The 26476-nt window shown below is 38.3% G+C and overlaps 1 protein-coding gene across 5 annotated transcripts in view; it reads right to left on the bottom strand.

Moving 5' to 3' along the window:
* AGBL4 (AGBL carboxypeptidase 4) overlaps nucleotides 1-26476 on the bottom strand; it is a 1471661-nt gene that overhangs the window by 1033977 nt on the left and 411208 nt on the right. The gene's annotated exons all lie outside the window — the stretch shown is intronic.

Genomic DNA, 26476 nt, shown 5'->3' with positions numbered 1-26476 from the left:
AATGGTACTTGGAAAACTGGATAGCTACATGTAATAGAATAAAATTACACCATTTTCTAATACCATATGCAAAATAAACTGGATTAAAGATCTAAATGTAAGACTGAATACTATAAAACTACTAGTGAACAACATAGGCAGAACACTCTTTGACATAAGTCCAAGCAATAATTTTTTTTTTCGATTTCTCTCCTAAAGTAAAGGAAATAAAAGTGAATATAAACAAGTGGGACCTAATTAAATGTAAAAGCTTTTGCACAGTGAAGGAAACCACTGCAATGAAAAGACAACACTGAATGGGAGAAAATATTTCCACATGATATGACCAATAAGGGATTAATGCCAACAGAGATTTTCCTGATGGTCCAGTGGTTAAGACTTCACCTTCCAGTGCAGGAGTTGTGGGTTCAATACTTGGTTGGGGAGCTAAGATCCAACATGCCTCAGGGCCAAAAACCCAAAACATAAAACAGAAGCAATATGGTAATAAATTCAATAAAGACTTTAAAAATGGTCCACACTTAAAAAAAAAAAAAAAACACACAGCCAACAAAAACAGCTCATACAACTAAATATACAAAGAAAATAAACAACCTGCTTTAAAAAATGGATTGAAATGCTGAATAGAAATGCGATGTCCAAGAGGTATATGAAAAGATACACAATGCGGCTAATTATCAGGGAAATGCAACTCAAAGCCACACTCAGATATCACCTTACACCTATCAGAATGGGTGTCATCAAAAGAACACAAATAACAAATGCTGTCAAGGATATGGGGAAAAAAGAACACTTTTACACTGTCTCATTTTCTTTGATTGTTGCTTAACCTCACTAAGATGTTACATTCCTAGGAACTATGCCCAAGAATAAATGAAGAACATTTAGAACCAGTATGACCCTGATGTATGACGATCTAAGTGGCATGGTTGGGTCCTTGGTGCCTCACATGTTGCTGAATAAAATGTCTCGGACACAGTAGGTTATAAAGCACATATATTTAAATGAATGAGAGATAGATGACAAATAAATCAACAAATTAATCAGAAATCCTTGATTCCCAGAAATTCTTACACTTCCTGATTGTCTAATCTCTTAAAGTATTTTGCCATGTGTAAAACATACTTTGGGTGTTTAACAAGTAATTTCTGAATGAATAAATGATGCTATTTCCTTTTGGATAAAAGACGAGGCTTCAACAGAAAACTTTATGAAGGACAAAATACCTTATTATGACCTTCAGAACTTGGTATCAATGACATATCAGTAGAGTTTATCCTGAGAACATATGGGAAGGATGGGAAGAGAAAAGACAGGCTTTTCAGTCAAAAGAAGTGAGTTGGAGGAAAACCAAAAAGGGAAAATGACAGGGATGAAAAGTCACAGCCAATATGGACAAATCTCACTGATTTTACGCTAAGTCTAGACAGCCCAGACTTAAATTGAAGAAAGTAGGGAAAACCACTAGATCATTCAGATATGACCTAAATCAAATTCCTTACAACTACATGGTAGAAGTAAGAAATAGATTCAAGGGATTAGATCTGATAGACAGAGTGCTTGAAGATCAATGGATGGAGGTTCATGACATTGTACAGGAGGCAGGGATCAAGACCATCCCCAAGAAAAAGAAATGCAAAAAGGCAAAATGGCTGTCTGAGGAAGCCTTGTAAATAGCTGTGAAAATAAGAGAAGTGAAAAGCAAAGGAGGGAAGGAAAGATATATCCATTTGAATGCAGCATTTAAAAGAATAGCAAGGAGAGAGAAGAAAGCTTTCCTCAGTGATCAGTGCAAAGAAATAGAGGAAAACAATAGAATGGGAAAGACTAAAACTCTCTTCAAGAAAATTAGAGATACCAAGGGAACATTTCATGCAAAGATGGGCTCAATAAAGGACAGAAATGGTACGGACCTAACAGAAGCAGAAGATATTAAGAAGAGGTAGCAAGAATACACAGAGAACTATACAAAAAAGATCTTCATGACCCAGACAGTCGTGATGCTATGATCACTCACCTAGAGCCAGACATCCTGGAATGCGAAGTCAAGTGGGCCTTAGGAAGCATCACTACGAGTAAATCTAGTGGAGGTGATGGATTTCTAGTTGAGCTATGTCAAATCCTAAAAGATGATGCTGTAAAAGTGCTGCACTCAACATGCCAGAAAATTTGGAAAACTCAGCAGTGGCCACAGGACTGAAAAATGTCAGTTTTCATTCCAATCCCAAAGAAAGGCAATGCCAAACAATGCACAAACTACTGCACACACTAGCAAAGTAATGCTCAAAATTCTCCAAGCCAGGATTCAACAGTAAATGAACTGTAAACTTCCAGATGTTCAAGTTGGATTTAGAAAAGGTAGAGGAATCAGAGATCAAATTGCCAACATCCTTTGGATCATCAAAAAAGCAAGAGAGTTCCAGAAAAATATACTTTTGATTTACTGACTATGCCAAAGCCTTTCACTGTGTGGATCACAACAAACTGTGGGAAATTCTTAAAGAGATGGGAATACCAGACCACCTGACCTGCCTCTTGAGAAATCTGTATGCAGCTCAGGAAGCAACGGTTAGAACCGGACATGGAACAACAGACTGGTTCCAAATAGGGAAAGGAGTATGTTAAGGCTGTATATCATGCTTATTTAACTTCTATGCAGAGTACGTAATGAGAAATGCAGAGCTGGATGAAGCAAAAGCTGGAATCAAGATTTCTGGGATAAATATAAATAACTTCAGATATGCAGATGACACCACCCTTATGGCAGAACGGGAAGAACTAAAGAGCTTCTTGACGAAAGTGAAAGATGAGAGTGAAAAGTTGGCTTAAAACCCAACATTCAGAAAACTAAGATCATGGCACCTAGACCCATTACTTCATGGCAAACAGATGGGGAAACAGTGGAAAGAGTGACAGACTTTAGTTTTGGGGGCCTCAAAATCACTGCAGATGGTGACTGCAGCCATGAAATTAAAAGACTCTTACTCCTTAGAAGGAAAGTTATGACCAACCTAGACAGCATATTGAAAAGCAGAGACATTACTTTGCCAACAAAGGTCCATCTAGTCAAGGCTATGGTTTTTCCAGTAGTCATTTATGGATGTGAGAGTTGGATTATAAAGAAAGCTGAGAGCTGAAGAATTGATGCTTTTGAACTGTGGTGTTGGAGAAGACTCTTGAGAGTCCCTTGGACTGCAAGGAGATTCAATCAGTCCATCCTAAAGGAAATCAGTCTTGAATATTCACTGGAAGGACTGATGCTAAAGCTGAAACTCCAATCCTTTGGCTACCTGATGTGAAGAGCTGACTCATTTGAAAAGACCCTATTGCTGGGAAAGACTGAAGGTGGGAGGAGAAGGGGACAACAGAGGATCAGATGGTTGGATGGCATCATGGACTCAATGGATACGAGTTTGAGTAAACTCCAGGAGTTGGTGATGGACAGGAAGGTCTGGTGTGTTGCAGTTCTTGGAATGGCAAAGATTCAGACATGACTGAGTGACTGAACTGAACTGAACTGAGACAGCCTAGGTGGCGCTAGTGGTAAAGACCCTCCTGCTAGTGCAGGAGACATAAAGTGATGCAGGGTTAGAAAGGTGCCCTGGAGGAGGGCAGGGCAATTCACTCCAGTATTCTTGCCTGGAGAATCCCGTGGACAGAGGAGCATGAGGGGCTACAGTCTGTAGGGTGACAAAGAGTTGGACACAACTGAAGCAACTTAACACAACACACACTGGTAGCATATATCAGGGCAATCCTGATCTGTACTGGTATCATTTCACTTTGGTGATTTCCTGATAATAGTAGCAATAAAATATTCCTTTATGATTTTGAAAGGACTTTGGCAATCAACCAAATTCCCTTTACAATGATTTTTTTTTTTTTTAATAGGCAGAGGACCATAATTCCCTTGTTACTGATGAATATACCAAAGCTCAGGGGAAGAGTGAGAAATATACTACATACATAGCTAGTAATTGGCAGGGCTAGGATTTGAACCCAAGTCTTGTTTCCCACATAGTCAGAGCACTTTCTAATACAAAGTACAGCCATGTCTATTTGAGAAGTGGGCAGAATATTCCTTTCTTTCTCCCTAGTCTTTGTTTCCTATTATAAGCCTGCTGCTGATGCTGCTAAGTCGCTTCAGTCGTGTCCGACTCTGTGCGACCCCATAGATGGCAGCCCACCAGGCTCCCCCGTCCCTGGGATTCTCCAGGCAAGAATACTGGAGTGGGTTGCCATTTCCTTCTCCAATGCATGAAAGTGAAAAGTGAAAGTGAGGTTGCTCAGTTGTGTCTGACTCGTAGCAACCCCATGTACTGCAGCCCACCAGGCTCCTCTCTCCATGGGATTTTCCAGTTAAGAGTACTGGAGTGGGGTGCCATTGCGCCTAGTTTACTAGAAAACAAATACACTTGCTTCACTGACAAAACAGCACAGTGATTTCTCCTGCTGTAAGGCCTCAGGAACTGGGTCAGAGTGCTTCTTGGATTCTGGTGCATAGTACTGGAAGGGAGTAATTTGTTATATCTAATTCTATAACAATAAATGGATGATTTTTTAATGTCCAAAAGGTTACAGTGTTGTGAAACACAGTCTCAGAAGACATGAATTTAAATATTGTCTCAGCTCTCCACTCTTTAAGATTTCCTTTAAACCCAGTAACCTCCAGAAGTAGCATAATATTTGAATGTGGCATGGTGTATATATCCTTTCACAGTCTGCCTGTAGTTTATTTTTCCTGGATCATCTCCTATTACTTTCTACTCTTGGCGCTAGGCACTGAAAGTTCTAACCAAAACTGACCACTAGAGAACATTGGAATTTATTTTTATGCTTCATGTTTTTTGCTCATTACTATTTTCTCCACCCCAAATGACCTACCTGTCATCTACCTGTCTCCTTCCTATTCCATTCTTCTCTATAGAAATTCCTACCCATTCTTCATGATCTTTTCCAAATACCCAGTACTCTATGAAGTCTTTCCCAACTAGAGCCTAGTACAGACAACCCATAAGCACTATCTCACTAATCCTAGTGTTATGGGTGTAGTAATTAAAATATCCAACATTAGATGAGGAAATAGAAACTCAGAGATGTTAAAAGACATCCCTAATCTCACAAATATAGTAAAGAGTTAAGATGGGCTTTAAATTAGGTGTTTCATCTGACAGAAGGCACAAATAATAAGCAGAAGCTATAGGGAGACAGGGGGCTTCCCTGGTGGCTCAGACGGTAAAGTGTCTGCCTGCAGTGCGGAAGACCTGGGTTTGATCTCTGGGTTGGGAAGATCCCCTGGAGAAGGAAATGGCAAACACCACTCCAATACTCCTGCCTGGAAAATTCCGTGGACTAAGGAGCTTGGTAGGCTACAGTCCATGGGGTCGCAAAGAGTCAGACAAGACTGAGTGACTTCACTTCACTTCACTTCATAGGGAGACAGGTTTCAGATTAATATAGGAAGAACATACCAGCCATCAGATCAGCTCAACAGTAAATGAGCTGACTCTCACTAGGTGTGTCATGTCATTTTAGAGGAAACTCTTGTACTCTGAATTCTTTTCTAGCTCTGAGATTCAATTTCACTATTCATGTAGCAAAAACACAAACAAAAACTGTTCAAAAAAAAAAGTCTGGCTTTCCCAGAACTCACCTTTATATTTTTAAATGATCAAAATCTGTGAGGCACTGTTTTTTGACCAAAGATGGTAGATTCTTGGTTATAATGGTTCTTGGCATACTTTAGTCCAATCTTCCAACTCTTTCATTTGATAAATAGAGAAATTGAGGCCTTAGGAGAGGAAGCAAATTCCTCAAGTTCAAAGAGTAGACTACAGTAAAAAGAGGAACTAGAATTATGTTGTCCTAATGTTCAGGTTCGGAGAAGGCAATGGCACCCCACTCCAGTACTCCTGCCTGGAAAATCCCATGGATGGAGGAGCCTGGTGGGCTGCAGTCCATGGGGTCACTGAGGGTCGGACACGACTTGAGCGACTTCACTTTCACTTTTCACTTTCATGCATTGGAGAAGGAAATGGCAACCCACTCCAGTGTTCTTGCCTGGAGAATCCCAGGGACGGGGGAGCCTGGTGGGCTGCCGTCTATGGGGTCACACAGAGTCAGACACGACTGAAGTGACTTAGCAGCAGCAGCAGCAATGTTCAGGTTGGTGTACTGTACTGAGTTGCACCTCTTCAAAAACAAATAAGCCATGTGTAGAAGTCAGATTTTGGTTACCACCTAAACCACTATCTTCAAAGCCAAACATCCTTTTCAACTTCTCTTAGAAATTTCACCTTCCTAGAGAGAAAAGTTCCACAGCAAAAGGCCAAATCCAAAAGTTTGTCTTTTTCATGGTATTCTCCACCAACTGAGATACAAGTATAAAAAACAAATTCTAAGGAAATTGTGTGAATTTGTGATTCCCTCTTGGAGAGCGTTTGCTGTTGTCATTCATGAGTCATGTCACTGAGTCATGTTCAACTCTTTGCGACTCCATGGACTGCAGCACACCAGACTTCCCTGTCCTTCACCATCTCCCAGAGTTTGCTCAAATTCATGTCAATTGAATCGATGATGCCATCCAACCATCCAACTGCCGCTCCCTTCTTCTCCTGCTATCAATCTTTCCCAGCATCAGGATCTTTTCCAGTGAGTAAGCGCTTTTCATCAGGTAGCCAAAGTATTGGAACTTCAGCTTCAGCATCAGTACTTGCAATGAATATTCAGGATTGATGATTTCCTTTAGGATTGACTGGTTTGATCTCTTTGCTGACCAAGGGCCTCTCATCTACAGCACTAAGCTCACTAAACAATGATTCATATATATGCTGTCTTCTCTCTCTTTGTTTTAGCATATTTATAACAGTTGGTGTGCCTCATAAGAAACCTGTATGCAGGTCAGGAAGCAACAGTTAGATCTGGACCTGGAACAACAGACTGGTTCCAAATCGGGAAAGGAGTATGTCAAGGCTGTATATTGTCACCCTGCTTATTTAACTTATATGTAGAATACATCATGAGAAATGATAGGCTGGATGAAGCACAAGCTGGAATCAAGATCACTGGGAAAAATATCAATAACCTCAGATATGCAGATGACACCACCCTTATGGCAGAAAGTGAAGAAGAACTAAGGATTCTCTTCATGAAAGAGAAAAGTGAAAAAGTTGGCTTAAAATTCAATATTCAGAAAACTAAGATCATGGCATCCAGTCCCATCACTTCATGGCAAATAGATGGAGAAACAAAGGAAACAGTGAGAGACTTTATTTTGGGGGGCTCAAAATCACTGCAGATGGTGACTGCAACCATGAAATTAAAAGATGCTTGCTCCTTGGAAGAAAAGCTAGGACCAACCTAGACAGCATATTAAAAAACAGAGACGTTACTTTACCAACAAAGGTCCATCTAGTCAAAGCTATGATTTTTCCAGTAGTCATGTATGGATGTGAGAGTTGGACTATAAAGAAAGCTGACTGCCAAAAAATTGACGCTTTTGAACTGTGGTGTTGGAGAAGACTCTTGAGAGTCCCTTGGACTGCAAGGAGATCCTATCAGTCCATCCTAAAGGAAATCAGTCCTGAATATTCATCAGAAGGACTGATGCTGAAGCTGACACTTCAATCTTTTGGCCACCTGATGGCAAAGAACCAACTCATTTGAAAAGACCCTGATGCTGGTAAAGATTGAGGGCAGGAGAAGGGGATGACAGAGGATGAGATGGTTGGCTGGCATCACTGACGTGATGGACATGAGTTTGAGTAGGCTCCAGGAGTTGCTGATGGACAGGGAAGCCTGGTGTGCTGCAGTCCATGGGGTCTCAAAGACATGACTGAGCAACTGAACTGAACTAAACTAAGAATAGTTGGTATTCTTCAATACCTAATATTCTCCACTCTACATATAATCTATATACAATTTATGTAGTCTTTCCCTTCCCCAAAGGCTCTTCCCAACCCAGGGATCAAACCCAGGTGTCCCGCATTGTAGACGGATTCTTTACCAGATGAGCCACAAGTGAAGCACAATTCAGGTGAAATTTAATATAATTTACTTATGTAAGTTGAGCATTTGTCATTCTATTTTGCCTACTGAAAATATCTAGACAAGTGAACTCAATAAGGTGGACTTGTTTGGCAGATTTGTAATGAATTGTCCAAAGGAACTGTGAAAGGAGTAAACCAATGCTTACCTCAAAATGACCTCCCAATGATAAAAATGAAATGCCGCCTCCACTGGGCCTACCAATTGGTGAAAGAGCTATCTGATCTCCTTATGTATGAGTCAAGGCAAACCTGGTAGGAGGTTTAGATGTGGTCCAGCAGCCTATAGGGTATATGGCAATGCATAAAGGACAAAGTCAGCACTAGAAGGAGAATATCAAGCATCAGATGTAAAAGGTTAGTGCAAAGATGAAGGTAGGCACCAGAAGCAGGAGGCCAGAATTGATGCAGCAAGAAACAGGTTAGTAAAAGGAATGTGAGTAAATGAGGCTTCATATTTCAGAATGAGGGCATAGTGATGAGTTTCCCATAGGTTAGGAGTGACCAAGGTTTCGCATGTGAAGTTCTATAGATTTCCTCCTATCTTCCTGGACAAACTTTCTCAAGCTCTGCTGGCTTCTTTTCCTATACTCAATCTTTAAAAGCTGGCATTCATTGTTGTTCTTTGTAGGCCCTCTTTTCAAACAACATGCCATTACCAGGCAATATCATTCACACTTAAACACTGTATCCCAATTTTGCATCTCCAGTCTAGATCCCTCTTTCAGTTTCTGCCCCATATAGTCAAATCTTTACTAACCAGTTCTACTTGATGTCTTGCATATACTTCAAATTCTACCTGCCAAACTGAAATTATAGTCTTCTCTCCAGTCTTATTTCTTCACAGTTCCCTATTCTGAAGACATGACTACAATGTACACAGTTGCATAAGCCAAAACCTTTATTCATACTTTCTCCAACTTTCAGCTCACTGTCTATGTCTAAATATAACCAAGTTCCATTGATTCTATCTGCAAAATGCCTCAAGCACTTCCACTTCCCTCCATACCACTGACTTTATGCCAGTCTTGGCCATCATCATCTTTCACCTGAAGAGCTGTATTTATCTCTTACCTGGATTGCACTGATTGATTCTTGGCCCCCTCACTTTCTTTCCTCACCCACCAGATAAAATGATCTTTCTCAAGTAAAATTCCAAACAAGTTATTCTTCTGTGAAAACTTTTTAGTGATTTCTCATAAATCATAATTTCTCATAATTTTTTTAAAAATTATTTACCCTCAGATAACATTCTTAACATAATTTACAAAGCCTCTTGTGATATGGCTTCTGCATACTTCCTTATTCTTAGCACCGTTCTCCTCCTCAACTCTTACCTACCCGCAACCCACCACATATCACATTCCAACCATATAGGACAGCAAGTCCAGGACCAAGGTGAGGCAAATATGGTGCCAAGAGTACAAAATTTAATGAGATATTCACTCACAGATGCTGACCACATACATGCACAGACCTGAAAGTAAGTGCCTCTTTAAGATTGAGGTGCCCAGGGTATACAGTTTAAAAAGGCTTATGTTTACAAAGGTAAGATTGTTCGTGATCACAATATAAGAGATGAGGAAATTGATACTCAGAGAGTTTTAACTTAAAGTAATGCAAGGCCACATAGCTAAGCAAAGGATGTGAACTCCAAAATCTTTTGCTTTTATACTATAACATATTGTCCCCAACATTTTTATTTCTAAAGAAAGAATACATTAATGATAAAATATGAGCTAGGGAATAAAACTACAGTTACTCACACTTATTAGAAATGACTTATTAATACTAGATTCACTATGGTGTGATGAGAAGGATGCATTTTATTCTTAAGCCCAGGGGAATTTTTAGTTTACTCCCTTCCTTTTCAAATTATTCTATCTCTCTGTGGTAACACTGGGGTTGTCATAAGTTCCTTGCTTCCTTCCTAGGAAAATGTATTTGTACTCACTTAAAAATAAATTAGTGACTACATAGGACAAATCCTGTAGGTTAATACAGATTGCATTAACGTTAGCTCGCCAATTTTCTCAAAGGATTTGTCAATCACGCCTGTTTTAAAATCAGAATACACCAACTGGCCCTGTTTTCATTATACCATAAAATTTGGCACATCAAAATACATTCCCTTTATTCAAATCTGAAGGAAGAATTTTAGGAAAACATTCCTTTCACTTGATTAGCTGTTGGAGGGCCTGCTATTAGAGCTGCTTTAGGCTGGTGATTGCTTTGGAGGGAGTATATGGAGACTCCTTCCTTCTTACACTGTGCTCCAATTAGTCAGATTCCAGGGTCTTGATTATGCACCTGAAATCAGACAGCAAAATCACATGCTCTTTCTCAAATATGTGCCCAACCTACTCTCAGTTACCTTTAGAGAAACACAAAGAGAATCTTTGCCTATTTTTCAGAAGTTTTAACCAAGAAAGATGTCACTCAACAGATTAATGAGTTCAACTCTTCTTAGAAGTAGTACCATTAGTAAACCACACCATTAGGTATGGTTTAAACATACCTAATCCTCTGGCATCATGCCACAGAGAATCTGGAAAATCCAGCCATAGAGGAAAAAGTCCATCTTAATTTATGAACACATTCACATCAAACTTTCTCAACAAACCACATTGTGTTCCTTGTAAGATTCTGTGTTCCTTGACACTTCCTATCCACTTTCCAATGTTTCCAAGCCATCCTCTTCAGACTGGAAACCTATTCAGTCCTCTTCCTCTGGCTCATTGCTCAAAGCTACCTACTTTACCCTTGCTTTATTCATTCTCCTTTGATTTCTGCATCACCTTCACTTTGAGATGGAGAGAAATCTCACTGCCAGTCCCACATACGAAAAAACTTTGAATAGACAAATAGTTCTTCATGTGCTATAAGCTTGTTCTGGAAATCTGAGGGGGGAAAGTACATTTCTCCTATATACAACCAGAAGCGAAACAGGCATTCTTAGTACTCCACGTATGTGTCGTAAGTCAAGAAACAGGGGAACAAATAGTATGGATAATTTTTTCTCTGTTGTCATCAATGGTTACAAAATGCAAGCTATGATAAAAGAAAAAAGAAATACATTCTCTGCTCCCAAACAGTTATAAATGTTAGGAAAATAACACAAGTCAAATGTGATCAGAGATACTCAACACAAGTACCTGGCTAAATTTAGAAAAAATGTTCAAGAGTAAACAGTAGAGGAGACAGAAAAGGGGCAGTGGAATAAATCCTTGGCACTGCTAAGTGTCAGCGATTATGCTATGGATTTTATGCAGATTATTCCATTAAATTCTTATAATAGTCCTGAGAAGTTCAAAAAGTTTAAGTAACCTCTAACCTTTATATGTAATTACAGTGTACTTAATGCTGCACTAAATGATTTACATGTTATATCTATCCTCATGACAGCTATATGAGATAGGTTCCATTGTCATCTTAGCCTTATGACAGAGGACGAGATGGTTGGATGGCATCACTGGCTCAGTGGACTTGAATTTGAGCAAGCTCCAGCCGATGGTGAAGGACAGGGAAGCCTTGGGTGCTGCAGTCCATGGGGTCGCAAAGAGTCAGACACAACTGAGCGACTGAACAACAACATGGTTTAGAAAAGCAACTGTCCTAATGAGGTAAGACAGCTAGTAATTCACACAGGTAAGATTTGAACCCTGACACTCTACCAAAGGCATGGTCCTGACCATGTAATAAAAGGGTAGATTTAAACAATTAAATAAATACAGAGTCATCAGAAGTAATTGGAACCAAGGTTTTGAAACCAGAGAAATTGGATTCTTTTTTCTCTTTTTATGACTGAAAGAATCTAAATTAAATGTCTCTAAATCTCAATACTAATTATGTTATTTTCAAAGATCTGCAGTGCTAACATTTATTTGTTTGAATTTTTAATTTTTGTTACAAAATATTTAAGAATACTAAAATCCCAGATTTAATTTGTGTTAATATTTTGCCAGCTTCTGATCTTAAAAACAAATAAAAATATTAAAGTTTTTCTTGGAATCATCTCTTTAGAAAACCATCCTCCTCTTTTTCTATTTCTGAAATAACTACTTTCTTGCAGTTGTTATGTATTCTTCATCTACACATTTTTGTACTTTTATCACACATGATTTTTGCATATTAAACACATTCAGCAGCCTGTATAATTAGCTCTAATACTTAATCTGTAGATTTTCTATGGATTTTTCTTTTGAATTTCCTATGTAGATAATAATATCAGCTGTAAATAACAAATTATATTGTTCTTATTTTTAAAATAATTTCATTTCTTACTGCTGTTTCTTGTATTACATATACAGGTTAAAGCTTCAGATGTAATGCTGAATAAACATGTGGGCAGCAAGTGTTTCTTCTTGTGCTTTTTAATTTAAGGAAAATGTTTCTAAGGCTTTGACAATAATTTGGGTTTTAATAAATAATCTTTATCTAGTTAAAGAAACTCCCTCCAATTCCTTCTTTTCTAGGAGATTTAATCATAAAATGTCATTGTATTTTTTTTTTTCATCTATTTTTTCATCACATAGGCTTTGCTGCTTTAATCTGTTCATATGCCCACCAGGCTTCTCTGTCTATGGGATTTTCCAGGCAAAAATACTGGAATTGGTATTTTTGCCTGGAATGCCAGGCAAAATGGCAGGAATGGAATGCCATTTCCTTCTGCAGGGGATCTTTCTGACCCAGGGATTGAACCCGATCTCCCGCATTGTAGGCAGATTCTTTACCAACTGAGCCACCAGGGAAGCCCCATGATAAATTAAACTAACAGTAATTAAAATATCCTTGAATATTAAAATATCTTGATAAATCACACCTCTTAAAATTATTTTGTCTATACACTCTTGTATTTTTCTGTACATGATGCATTTTATTTGTAAATATTTATTTTAGATTTTTTCATTAATATCTATAAAGGTTATGGACTTTTGGCCTTATTTCTTTTCTGTCAATCTGAAAAATCCTGTGCAACAACTCTAATTTGTTCTACTTGAATCAACCAAATGTGGTATGCTGCTGCTGCTGTTAAGTCGCTTCAGTCGTGTCCGACTCTGTGCGACCCCATAGACGGCAGCTCATTAGGCTCCTCTGTCCCTGGGATTCTCCAGGCAAGAATACTGGAGTGGGTTGCCATTTCCTTCTCCAAAATGTGGTATAGGTAGCTCCTTTTCAAAACCCATGTTGGAATGGAAAAAGGAGAATTTGTAAAAAAGAAGAGTTCTAGACAGACAGTACTATAGCTCTACACTACACGTATCTTCCACATTCATTCTAACATGCCATAACTAAAAAGAAAACGTAACAAGCACAAATACCCAATTAAAGGAAAGAAAAGAGGATTTGTAGCTAAGCTTAATTACCTACAAATTAATTATTTGTAGGTGAAATCAATTATTTCACCTCTTTGAGATTCTTTTTTCTCAGCTATAAGGAAGGAAAAGAAAATATCCCCCACAGAGGCAGATAGAGTTGCATGAGCTTAAGTATGAGTTACTTGAGAAGAAAGGCCATGTTCATATCCTAAGCATTCCACACAAAGTAGAAGCTCACTAATAGCTGAGTGGAAGACTCCTGGAATGTACAACTTATTTAAGGCACCCAACTCTGTGCCTAATTCGGTCCTAGTCACATAATTTGTGCCTGATTATTATGTTCACACTCTCAAGGAAGCACTGCATTAGCTTTAAATGCTTTAAAAATCTCTTGCACTTCAGATGTTTTGTAGACCTTCCAGGAAGATAGAGCCATCCTAGTTGTCACCAAACCTTTGGAAATGTCTAGGTCTCTTTTCTAGCTCACCCATGCTAAATTACCAAACAGTATAAAAGGAAAGTATAAGAAAAGGGAGTTAGTTCTAAATTGACTATCTTTGTCCCCTCTTCCTAAAGGAAAAAAAAAAAAAAAAGGGCGAGTTGAGGGGGTTGGGGGAAGAAAGACAGTAAGACACCAGAGCTGCTCTGGCTTTGAAATGCCATATTTGACCTTAGTTCTAAAAACATACAAGTTTCACCCATTTATCTTTTCCAGAAGGAATTATCATGATCCAAAATCAAGAGACTGTAAGTATGTATCTAGTAAAGGGCTAGATAGAAGCCAATGTTTAATGAAACACTGGTGAAAGTTTCCCAGAAAAGGTTGGCTTAGTCAAGTTAAATCGATTTTCCAGTGAAAGCACATTTGCTACAACAGCAGCAGCTGCCATTTATTGAGCGCCTTCTAGATGGCAGAGTAAGGATTAAAATCCAGATCAGTCTAATGCCAAAGCTCATGCTCCTTCCAATATGTAACACTGCTTTCTAATTAAAACAGCTCTGAAGTTGACTAAAGGACTTTCCTGCAATTGCATCTGTTCTCATTTTACCATATGTAAACTTAATCACTGCACTGATAGAATTGTCAGACTTCAAGACTACATCACTGTATGAGTGACTCTAAGTAGATTCTAGAAATTTCCCAAAGTAAGCTGTTGTTGCTGTTCAGTAGCTCAGTTGTGTCCTACTCCTTGAAACCCCAATGGACTGCAGCACACCAGGCTTTGCTCTCCTTCACCATCTCCTGGAGTTTGCTCAAACTCATGTCCATTGAGTCAATGATACCATCCAAATATCTCATCCAATGTCATCCGCTTCTCCTCCTGTCCTTGATATTTCCCAGCATTGGGTCTTTTCCAGTGAGCCAGCTCTTCACATGAGGTGGCCAAAGGATTGGAGCTTCAGCTTCAGCATCAGTCCTGATGAGTATTCAGGACTGATTTCCTTTAGGATTGACTGGTTGGATCTCCTTGCTATTCAAAGAGACTCTCAGGAGTCTTCTCCAGCACTACAGTTCAAAGGCATCAGTTCTTCAGCGCTCAACCTTTTTTATTGTCCAGCTCTCACATCCATAATGACTACTGAAAAAAACATAACTTTGGCTATGAGGACATTTGTTGGCAAAGTAATATCTCTGCTTTTTAATACATTGTCTAGGTTTACAATGGTTTTTCTTCCAAGGAGCAAGCATATTTTAATTTCATGGCTGCAGTCGCCATCTGCAGTGATTTTGGAGCCCAAGAAAATAAAGTTTGTCACCGTTTCCATTGTTTCCCCATCTATTTGCCATGAAGTGGTGGGACCAGATGCCATGACCTTTGTTGTTCGAATGCTGAGTTTTAAGCCAGCTTTTTCACTCTCCTCTTTCTCTTTCATCAAGAGGCTCTTTAGATCCTCTTCACTTTTTGCCATAAGGGTGGTGTCATCTGCATATCTGAGGTTATTGATATTTCTCCTGGCATCTTGATTTCAGCTTGTGCTTCATCCCACCTGTCATTTCACATGATGTACTTTGCATATAAGTTAAATAAACAGGGTGACAATATATAGCCTTGATGTACTCGTGTCCCATTTTGAAACCAGTCTGTTGTTCCAAGTTTGGTTGTACCTGTTGCTTCTTGACCTTGACTTCCAGGTTTCACAGGAGGCATGAAAGGTGGTCTGATATTCCCAGATCTTTAAGATTTTCCAGTTTGTTGTGATACACATAGTCAAAGACTTTAGGGAAATCAATGAAGTAAATTTTTTTCTGGAATTCTTTTTTGCTTTTTCTATGATCCAATGGATGTTAGCAATTTGATCTCTGGTTCCTCTGCCTTTTCTAAATCCAGAATGTACATCTGGACATTCATGGTAAGTTGAGCTGTTAAATTAGGCCTACAACTCTCACTGGATTTAGCAGCTGCTGCTAAGTCACTTCAGTAGTGTCTGACTCTGTGAGACCCCATAGACAGCAGCCCACCAGGCTCCCCCATCCCCGGGATTCTCCAGGCAAGAAGACTGAAGTGGGTTGCCATTTCCTTCTCCAATGCATGAAAATGAAAAGTGAAAGTGAAGTCGCTCAGTTGTGTCAGACTCCTAGCAACCCCATGGACTGCAGCCTACCAGGCTCCTCGGTCCATGGGACTTCCCAGGCAAGAGTACTGGAGTGGGTTGCCATTGCCTTCTCTGGGATTTAGCAGCTATCTTTCTTTATTTCCAATTAACTACAAATGAACTATGGAAATGCACTGCAGAACTCCAGTACCACATAAGCTTAGAAGAGCATACTAACATTTATTGACCACTTACAAGTATCAGACTTTATACTGAGCACTGTATATATATTCAATGCTCAACACCATTTTTGAAGTAGTTTGTATTATCACCATTTTCTAGAAGTAACCAAGGCTCCAAAAAATGAACATACAACTAAGTGTGAAAAGCAGGTTTAGCTACTAGTTTATTATGCCTCTTGAATCCAAGCTTGTCCCTTACTTCTTGCAGAGGAAGATTTGAGTGTCAATCAAAAAGGGGATAATGGAGCAGATAGTTAGAGAAGGTAGAGACCTATAAGAAGGAAAGGATAAACTTCCTGAGAAGCTGTATTAGTCATTGGAATTAACAGGTATGAGCAAGCAGCTTTCTCTTTAGAAAAAATATTAAAATTAAATAAAAAAGGTGATCCATGGTCAAATACTGATTATCTGCAGAATGTTTTTCACACGCCCTTTTCCCATGCACTGGACCCTATACAATCCCAGATCCTCAGTAAAAGAAGCATCCCTCCAATTATTCCAATCCTCTTAAAGAGATTTGCTTAGGAAATTTTACATTAAAGAGAAATCAATGAGAGATGTAATTCTAGAAATGAGGCAAAGATATCAACTTCATTTTTAGAATATCAGCAGCAAGATCTCAAGAACAAAAGAAAGTTAAAAAGAACTCATCAGAACCACAACCACATAAGAGAAACATTTATTTTTATTACATAGAATTGAGACCAAGAAGATTGGCAAGGAGGAGACAGTCACAACTGAGCACACAAAGCTGGAGTGGCTTTTCAGGTCAGAAAGAAGAGTGAGTCATGGAGAAGACATATTCATCCAGTTTAGTGCTATATAACCAATTTCTACCTTGTGAACTTTGAGATTAGCTACCTCGATCTCTACTAGTCAGAATACTGATCCCGAGGTCCAGGGTAGAACACTTGGCTCTGACTTGCTGTATTTAGGGAACTGCCTAGCATGTTGGGAAGAACCTGTTATGGGAAAAAATGAAACCATGAACCCAGGAATACCCTCTTTTCTCTTCTCAGTTTCTGCCAGCAAATGAACAGACTGCTCCTGCTCAATGATTTTGGCAAGATATGAAGGTTATTTTGTTGAGCAGATATTAGTCAATATCACTCTGAAAAAAAGATTTTGATAATAATTTTCTTAAGAGTTGAAGATGATACCAGCAAGAATGGTATATGTCTCTTGGGTTTCTATTAATAAATTTCCTTTGGAAATTTAGCTTTATATAGCCAATGTATTTTTTTGCAATCATTTTCTTCTTATTCATTCATTTAACATGTTTGTTTTTGGTGTTAATGTTGTTGTTCAGTCACTAAGTCATGTCAGACTCTTTATGACCCCAGGGACTGCAGCTGATGGCCTAGTGTGTGCTATGGACACACCAGGGTACAATGTGAGGAAAAAACATGGTCCTTGACCTTGTGGAGCACACAGTTTAATATATAGAGAGAAATAACCAGGTAATCACACTAATATAAATGACAGTATGCATTTAAAAGAAGACAGGATGATCTGAGAGCATAAAACAATGGGATAGTTTAGAATGTGGAACCAGGTCTCTCTCAGAAAGTACCCTTCCACTGAGACCTGAAAGTTAACTGGGAACAGCAGACAACGGTATGTTTACAGGGGTGGTAAAAAAGCTTTCCAGCATGCACAAAATCCCTGAGTCAAGAGGTGGCATGGGACACTGAGAATGTAAGAGGGCTGGGGTAACTGGGACACAGAAAATAAGCAGATGGGTATAAGAGAAAACTGAAATGGGAGCAGGAGCCTCTTATAAAATCCTGTAGACAAACAGTATGTTTCCAAAGTCTTCGTCATGAGGTTCTAGCTTCATTATTTTTTTTCTTATTGAGGTATAACAAACATATAGTATTATATTAGTTTGAAGCGTATACTATATCAGGAACTCACACAATTCAATATATATATTTAAAAAAAAAAAAGGTTTTCAAACATGGGGTTCAAAAACAAGTAATAACATTTATCTGACGGCAGCAAGGTCAGGGGGAGGGGCTAGGAAGGTGAAGATGAGACTGGGAAACAGGGTTACCATCCATCCAGGGCTCCCCTCCATCCAGGGCTTACTGACTCCTAACTTCAGTTCTTAAAAGAAAGTTTAAGGTATATTTTAAAAGGGTATATTTTAAATAAGGGAGTACATTTTCTCATAGACCTAAAACAAAACTTAACAAAATAAAAATCACAGAAGCCCACATTGAAATCTAAATTTAAACTCCCAGTGCAGAGAGAAAGAGCCTATGAGCTATGGCTTTTGACTCTGCAGACCTATTCCTGGTTTCATCATTAACATGGTGAATATCCTTGCTTTGAGATTTTTAGTATAATTTTAATACACTTTAATTGTCATTTCTGTGGCATGATTGTCTTATTAAAATATAATTTTCTAAGAGTTAAATTTATTTACTTAATTAGAGGTCTATTCTCTTAATATGCACATTCTCAAAATTCAACTCACATTTGTGAATGGGGGTGGGGTGTAATAGACCCTTTAGCATAATAACATCTAATTACAGGATTGCATTAGAGCAGTCAGTACCTGTAATCACATAATATTTGATCTAGCACAAAGAAACCCTGTGCTGATGTCTCAAAACTAAAGACCTTAAAGCATGAATGTCAAGACAGACCATAGTTGCCTTTGCCCCATTTGTAGGATCTTTGCTTTCTAAAGGAAGAAAAAAAAAAGAGGTTTGAAGGTCCTGATGCCATTATTTTGATTAGTGATAAATTATAAAGAGTCCCAGAAACAGCAATAATTATAACAGTAATGACAATAATATACAATGTTAGAGGGTTTATTGGTTTCCAAATGTTTTTCATATAAACTTTCTCCTTTGACCTTCACAATGACAAAAGCAGGGCAGGAATTATTAGTCCTACTTTATGAATAGAGAAATTAAGGTAAAAATGTTCACATTTGGTATAATATCTGGGAATGTTCAGAAGGAATCAAAAGACAAATCTGAGAAGGGTGCTTTTCCTCATATTTCCTGTGAGAAAAAACTGTAAGATTTGGGGAAGCCACTAAAGCTCTCTAGCCTCAATTTCTTCATCTGTAAGATGGTCTAGATTATAGGATATGAGGATAGAAGGAGAGAATAAGTCATTAGGTTTTGCTGCAGGTAGGAATTAGCAGGGGTAAAACAGGGCCTGAGCCTCCCACAGACATTTGTACACAAGACTAAGACTGTCACCAGTCCCAGATTCGGGAGGTTGAAAACTCTGTTCCACTTACACCCTTTATGAATGCATCAGGAAGAAGGCAGCGTGGCAGAGCACTGCCATGGTTTGATATTGATATAGACATCAGATTCAAACCAAACCCAATTCTAAGACATCTCAGTTCTGCTACTTAGGAGTCATTGACATTGGTGTTTTATTCTCTGTTTCCTTACTTAAAAATTAGGCATAATAATGCATCTCTGCCAGGATTATGATTAAGAAAAAATAAGATAATATGTGCAGTATCTATTACAATGGATGATAAACTTTTCTGCAAAGGGCCAGAGCAGATCAGTTCAGTTCAGTTGCCCAGTCATGTCCAACTCCTTGCGACCCCATGGACTGCAGCATGCCAGGCCTCTCTGTCCATCACCAACTCCCAGAGTATACTCAGATTCATGCCCATTGAGCCAGTGATGCCATCCAACCATCTTATCCTCTGTCATCCCCTTCTCCCGCTTTCAATCATTCCCAGCATCAGGGTCTTTTCCAATGAGTCAGCTCTTCACATCAGGTGGCCAAGGGATTGGAGTTTCAGCATCAGCATCAGTCCCTCCAATGAATATTCAGGACTGATTTTCTTTAGGATGGATTGGTTGGATCTCCTTACAGCCCAAGGGACTCTCAAGAGTCTTCCCAACACCACAGTTCAAAAGCATCAATTCTTCGGTGCTCAGCTTTCTTTATGGTCCAACTCTCACATCAATACATGACTACTGGAAAAACCATAGCCTTAACAAGATAGATCTTTGTTGGCAAAGTAATGTCTCTGCTTTTTAATATGCTGTCTAAGTTGGTCATAACTTTTCTTCCAAGGAGTAAGTGTCTTTTCATTTCATGGCTGCAGTCACCATCTGCAGTGATTTTAGAGCCCCAAAATATAAAGTCTGCCACTGTTTCCACTTTTTCCCCATCTATTTGCCATGAAGTGATGGGACCAGATGCCATGATCTTTGTTTTCTGAAATTTGAGCTTTAAACCAACTTTTTAACTCTCCTCTTTCACTTTTATCAAAAAACTCTTTAGTTCTTCTTCACTTTCTGCCATAAGGGTGGTGTCATCTGCATATCTGAGGTTATTGATAGCAGAAGCAAAAACCAAGTACACTATATTGGAACTTATTTAACAAGAGTGAAAGATTTCTACAGAAATTTTTATTGAAGAATAAAATATAATAATAATAAACTGAAGTTTTTTTGTAAAACATGTTTAGTAATGAATAGACTAGAATTTGCTGGGGGGAATCATATTTCTCTAATTTCAGGTGCAATGCCAGTGTTGCCTATCATCAAATCAATTGCAAATGTTCATCTGTAAAAATCATTTTTTATTCAAGAGCTATATAAAATCAAATAAGATGGACTTGATCTGCTGAAAGTGTATGAAAGTTCTATTATTCTATAATTTCACTAACATTTTTATTAATTTCAGTGTTTTTTATTCTGGTGAGTATGTGAAGCTGCTGCCTTTTCAATCACTTCTGTAACAAGACTCAAAGAAAAATTTCCCTTAACCTAGAGGTAAAAGCTAAAGAAAATTCAACAAAGAACTCGGATACTTCTGAGAGGAGAAAAAATTGCCTGTAAATATTTTAAAGTTTTTACTTTATTTTTTCTTAAAAGGAGTATTTTATTATTAGATAAATATTTAAGAGTTTAATTCTCATGACTAGTAATGACTTTAAGAATAACCATAAGATAATCTATAAGAATTCAGAATTCTATTACTTTATCTGTTCATGCCAACAACCCAAGAGCCAGGAGATATGGGTTTCAGAATGGCTCTGCCACTAAACAGCAGTTGTTCTTAAATAAGTCATTTTTCTTCTTGGCTTTGATTCAATAATATATCAAATAGCAATGATAATCACCTTGCAATCTCATATAGTTCTTTATTCAATCCACAAATATTTTCTGAATACCTATTATGTATAGGCTCTGGGGATACAGGGGTGAGCAAATGCAGACAATGCCTCCACCCTTACAGAGGCAGTATATACCCTTATACTGTAAAGATGATTCAAAGTTACATAAATAAACATAAAATGGAAAATTAAGTTGTGAGCATCAAAATCACAGAATTATAACTTTAGAATTAAGAGAGATCTTAGGGATTGTCTAATATAATTTTTCCAATCTCTTCTACAAAGATACACAAAATATTAAAGGATGTTTTCTGAAAAGTTAGAAGTTCCAGATAAATGAGAAGTGATAATGTTAGTGTTATGAAATTTCAGAAGGATAACTAGATATATTTCTGCTCCAACATTTACAATTAGAAACTAAGCGTTAAGTTGGGCTTACCATCTTTGACCTCTAGTGTGGTTCACAGAAGAAAAATTAATAGTGATATCTCTTTAACCACAGCAAAGTAGGCTCTTTTTGTGAAGGTCGTAGGGTAAGGGCTTTTAAGTAGAGGGCTAGAAGTTCAGAAGAAAAATACACTTCATCTTATCCTTAAAACAACTTTGTGATGTAAGCTAACCAAGGATCCTTCATGTGTGTTCAGTCACTCTGTCATATTCAACTCTTTGTGACCCCATTGACTGTAGCCCACCAGGCTCCTCTGTCCACAGGATGCTCCAGGCAAGAATACTGGAGTGGGTTGCCATTTCCTCCTGCAGGGGATCTTCCTAACTCAGGGATCAAACCCATGTCTCTTGCATCTCTTGCATTGGCAGGCAGATTCTTTACCACTGCCCCATCTGGGAGGAACCAAGAATAACCATCCCCATCTTATAAATGGGAAAAGAAAAGCCTAAAGAAGATAAATGACTTTTCAGTATCAGCAATCACACCACAACCTCTGCCATGTGGCATAACTGGAAAATGAAACCATGTCTTCAAAGTTTAAGACTAGTACACTTTCTAGTAGAAAACTGAATATACCATAATACCCCAGAAAGATGATTTCTCTTCCCATATCAAAATTAATTATGCTTTGCTTTTACTATTATTTCTGAAATTTATGTATTGAGATGGCCCCTGAATCAAGTGTCAGTGAACTCTACTGGAAGAGCCTTTCCCTAGGGTTCAAATAATCTGCTCCTTTAGTTCAGTGATCAAGTTTCTAATCTCTTACTATTTGGTATTTAAGTCTTCTCCTATGTACCAACATGGATTAAATCTAAAGGGAAATGATATTATTCTTTCATGTGAACCAGCTCTTCATATTAAGGTGTAATATAATGATTATTCTTTAGTCATTAAAAAGTAATGATTTAAGTATTATGTGGAGGAAGAAAAAAAAGAAGATAGGTTCTAACTTTGTAGCTACAAAATAATGGACTAACTCCATCTAGGGATGCATGTTTGCATCAGACAGGTCAGAGCTAGTATCTTGATTTTTGTCACTGTGTGAATTTAAACAACTTACTGTACCCTTCTAAACTTTAGCTTCTTTATCTCTAAAAATGGGGATGCAGTGATAGTGTTAGTCGCTCAGTCATGTCTGACTCTTTGCAACTCTATGGACTGTAGCCCTCCTGGCTTCTCTCTCCATGGAATTATTCAGGCAAGAATACTGGGGTGGGTAGCCATTCCCTTCTCCAGTCATTTCCTTCCTGACCTAGGGATCGAACTCAGGTCCCCCGCATTGCAGGCGGAATCTTTACCATCTGAACCACCAGGGAAGCCCCAAAAGGGGATAATAACACCTATGTCAGAGGATTCAGCAAAACATAAGTAAATTTCTAGTACACAGCAGGTCTTCACCAAATTGTAGCCATTAGATCAACAGGAAAATATATATGGGTCTACTTAAGATAGTCACAGTGGTAAATTCTTTCTCTTTCACTCAAATTAAAGAGCATTAATAAATATCTTCATTTTGATAGTATTTTACAACTCTTCTTATCTATTCTCTTATTTGATTTTCACAACAATACTTTAAGGACTGTATTATTATTCCCATTTGACAATTTAAAAAGCTGATGGCTCAGGGAAGGTCGAAGACTTTCCCAAGATCACCGTATTTGTCAGGAAAGAACAGGCTAATAAATACTAAAGAAAGGGAAGTTGAAAGTGAAGTTGTTCAGTCGGGTCTGACTCTTTGCGACCCCATGGGCTGTAGCCTACCATGCTCCTCCAACCATGGTATTTTCCAGGCAAGAGTACTGGAGTGGGTTGCCATTTCCTTCTCCAGAGGATCTTCCTGACCCAGGGATCAAACCTGGGTCTCCCGCATTGTAGGCAGACGCTTTACCATCTGAGCCACCAGGGAAATCCTAAATACTAAAAAAAAACACCCCAAATATCAGTGTCCTAACATAGAAACATTAGTTCTTGCCCTATAAAATTAATTGTAGGTCTCAGGGCACCTAGTGGGTAACTCCTGTGTTACCAAAGGGGAGGAAAGAGCTGAAAGGTCATGCAGGAGATTTTCGCTTTCTCTGCCTGTATGTGACACATGTCACCTCCCCCATCCCCATCCACTGAGCAGAACTAGTCTTATAATTCCATCAACTGCAAGAGAGTTGGGTAATATTGTCTTCCAAGGTCCCAGAAAGGAGAGAAGAACCAGATTCAAGAGCACTGAAAAAGTCTACTACAAAAGTCACAATGATAGGAAATAGTGAAGCTGGTGTTTGAACTCAATATTTCTACTCTCTATTTTCAATACCACTTTCCTCTCTACCAAAGTTTTTCACATTGTGAGAGAAGTCTGTTATTTCACAAAGAGACAAAAGTAAAAGAAAAATAAACTTTTAAAGTTGTTGTGGTTTACTCTATACTTCTCCACACTGCTTTTTTTTTTTTTTTTTCTAATTTTATTTTATTTTTAAACTTTACATAATTGTATCTGTTTCCCTGTTCTGGTCAGTTTGGATTAGAAAGTCAACACCCTGCTACTGAGATACATTGGTGATAGCTTTGAAGAAAACAGGCAGCTCACACAAAGTATGACATACCTTCAGTAAAACAAAGCAACAGAAATTAAGGTAGTTTCAGAGCTTGTATATCTACTAATTAACTGTGTATATATTCCATTTTTACAACTTTTCCTGTGTTTACAGCAAGAACTGTCTCAGAAACATTTGCTTTGTTAAAGGTATATCAATTCAAGTTTCTTTATGATGCTTGATTGACTTTTTCTTCTTAATGTTTAAGTCTCACTATAAATGCCTGTTTCAATTACATTTCAACTATTCCTGCCATCTTGTGTCAGTTGTCTACTTGACTGATACATTCATCATAACAAACATACTTTGAGCACTTATCACATACTGTGGAGGGCCTAAGCAGAGTTGTTACATAGTTAATTCAGGATGTGTCTTACAGGAAGACTTTCTGTTATGGGCTAAGGGCTGGCCTAACAAAAAGGGTATGTTTTTTCTGACTCACATAAAGTGTTATTAGGAACTAATTGATGCTGGGATACTGAAATGGATGACAGCTTCTTTATCTCCAAGAATCTCAAAATCTAATGGGGAAGATATACAAATAAACATGGAATTATACTACAAGGTCAGAAATGTTATGATAAAGAAAAGTCCCAAGGTGCTATGAGAACACAGAAGAGGAGCTACTAACTTAGCTTAGAAATCAAGGGAAGTTCTTTAAAGAAAGTGGTGATTAAAATGAGCTCTCAAATGAGCAAGTGTTAAAGAAATGTTTTCAGGTAAAGATGGGAAGTGGTACCTCCCAAAGAAAGGGAACAATTTTGGAGAAAGAACAGAAGAAAGAAATATTTCATGTGAGAGAAAACTATAAGCATTGCTGTTGGAAAGACTGAGTTTAGGACCTAGGCAACGAGGTAAGAGGGGAAAGGAAGAAATCAGTCACAGGTATTGAAGGTACTGTCAAACTAAGGAGCTTATTTTATTATATAAGGTAAGAAATAGGGAGTCTTTAAAGGAGGTAAGGCCTAAAGGGATATGTGATTAGATTTGCATTTCATGAAGATCCTTCTGACATGGGGATGAAGAAGTGCTATGTCTAGGACTTTCATATAACACCATTAGAGGTATTTCAAAGAATAATTTGCTAAGTAATCCAATCTGGATCTTCAAAGAGGAGACAGAAAAAATAATAGCCTTAGAAATGTACATATGATTCTCACTCTGCTAGGCACAGATGCCAAGTAGGCAGCCAGTTCTATCAGTGATGCAGATCTCTTGTCTGGATGACTTTATAAAGCTCAAGCTTGTTTCATATAATAAAAGTGATAATCGAAACATAAATTTTAATATAATAGGCCGTATTTCAACAGATTCCAGTTACATTACTCCTGCACAAGGCATTATTTATTACAATGAATGTACACCTAATCTTGATGTTGTGAAGGTGACCCAGGCATGCTGGTGGGGAAGGGAACTGAGCTAGTGAAAGCATTTTCACATTATCTCAAGGGTGTATTACAAGCTCGGCTCTGCATGAAGGGCAATGTGAACTGTGAAGAAACACTAGGCTAAATCGAGGATAGTAAGAGCATTGATCTAATATACCAGTGCCAAAACCCAAATTCCACTCTCAAAGGAAAACATACCCAAAGAGGGGAAAATAATATTAATTCTAAAACTCTTTAGAGGTTGAGGCAAAATATATATAATCAGGAAATGGACATCCCTCCAGGCAATAGTAACATAGCCACAGCACATGCTACTTAAAAGCTGAATTTTCAGTCGACACCAAAATGTCTCACTCTTTTCTTCCTCATGCAGGTTTTTGCAGAAAGGATCAAGAGCTCAGTGACAGAATGGCAGCCAAAGAAAAATGAGAGTCATTCATTCTATACATATTTATAAAAAAGAAAAGTGAAAGTGTTAGTCACTTAGTCATGTCCAGCTCTGCTACCCCATGGACTGTAGCCCACTGGACTTCTCTGTCTGTGGATTCCTCCAGGCAAGAATACTGGAGTGGGTAGCCATTCCCTTCTCAAGGGGATCTTCCCAACCCAGGGATTGAACCTGAGTCTCCTGCATTGCAGGAGGATTCTTTACTGTCTGAGACCACAGCAAAGCCCATATTTATAAAGTTCCCTTTATAAGGCTTTCTTGGCGGCTCAAAGGGTAAAGCATCTGCCTGCAATGCGGGAGACCGGGATTCGATCCCTGGGTTGGGAAGCTCTCCTTGAGAAGGAAATGGCA

This window comes from Bos indicus, chromosome 3 (genome assembly GCF_029378745.1).
Source record: "Bos indicus isolate NIAB-ARS_2022 breed Sahiwal x Tharparkar chromosome 3, NIAB-ARS_B.indTharparkar_mat_pri_1.0, whole genome shotgun sequence".
NCBI lineage: Eukaryota > Metazoa > Chordata > Mammalia > Artiodactyla > Bovidae > Bos > Bos indicus.
Note: the sequence above shows the minus strand (reverse complement) of the source record. Positions and strands in the feature narration are given on the sequence as shown.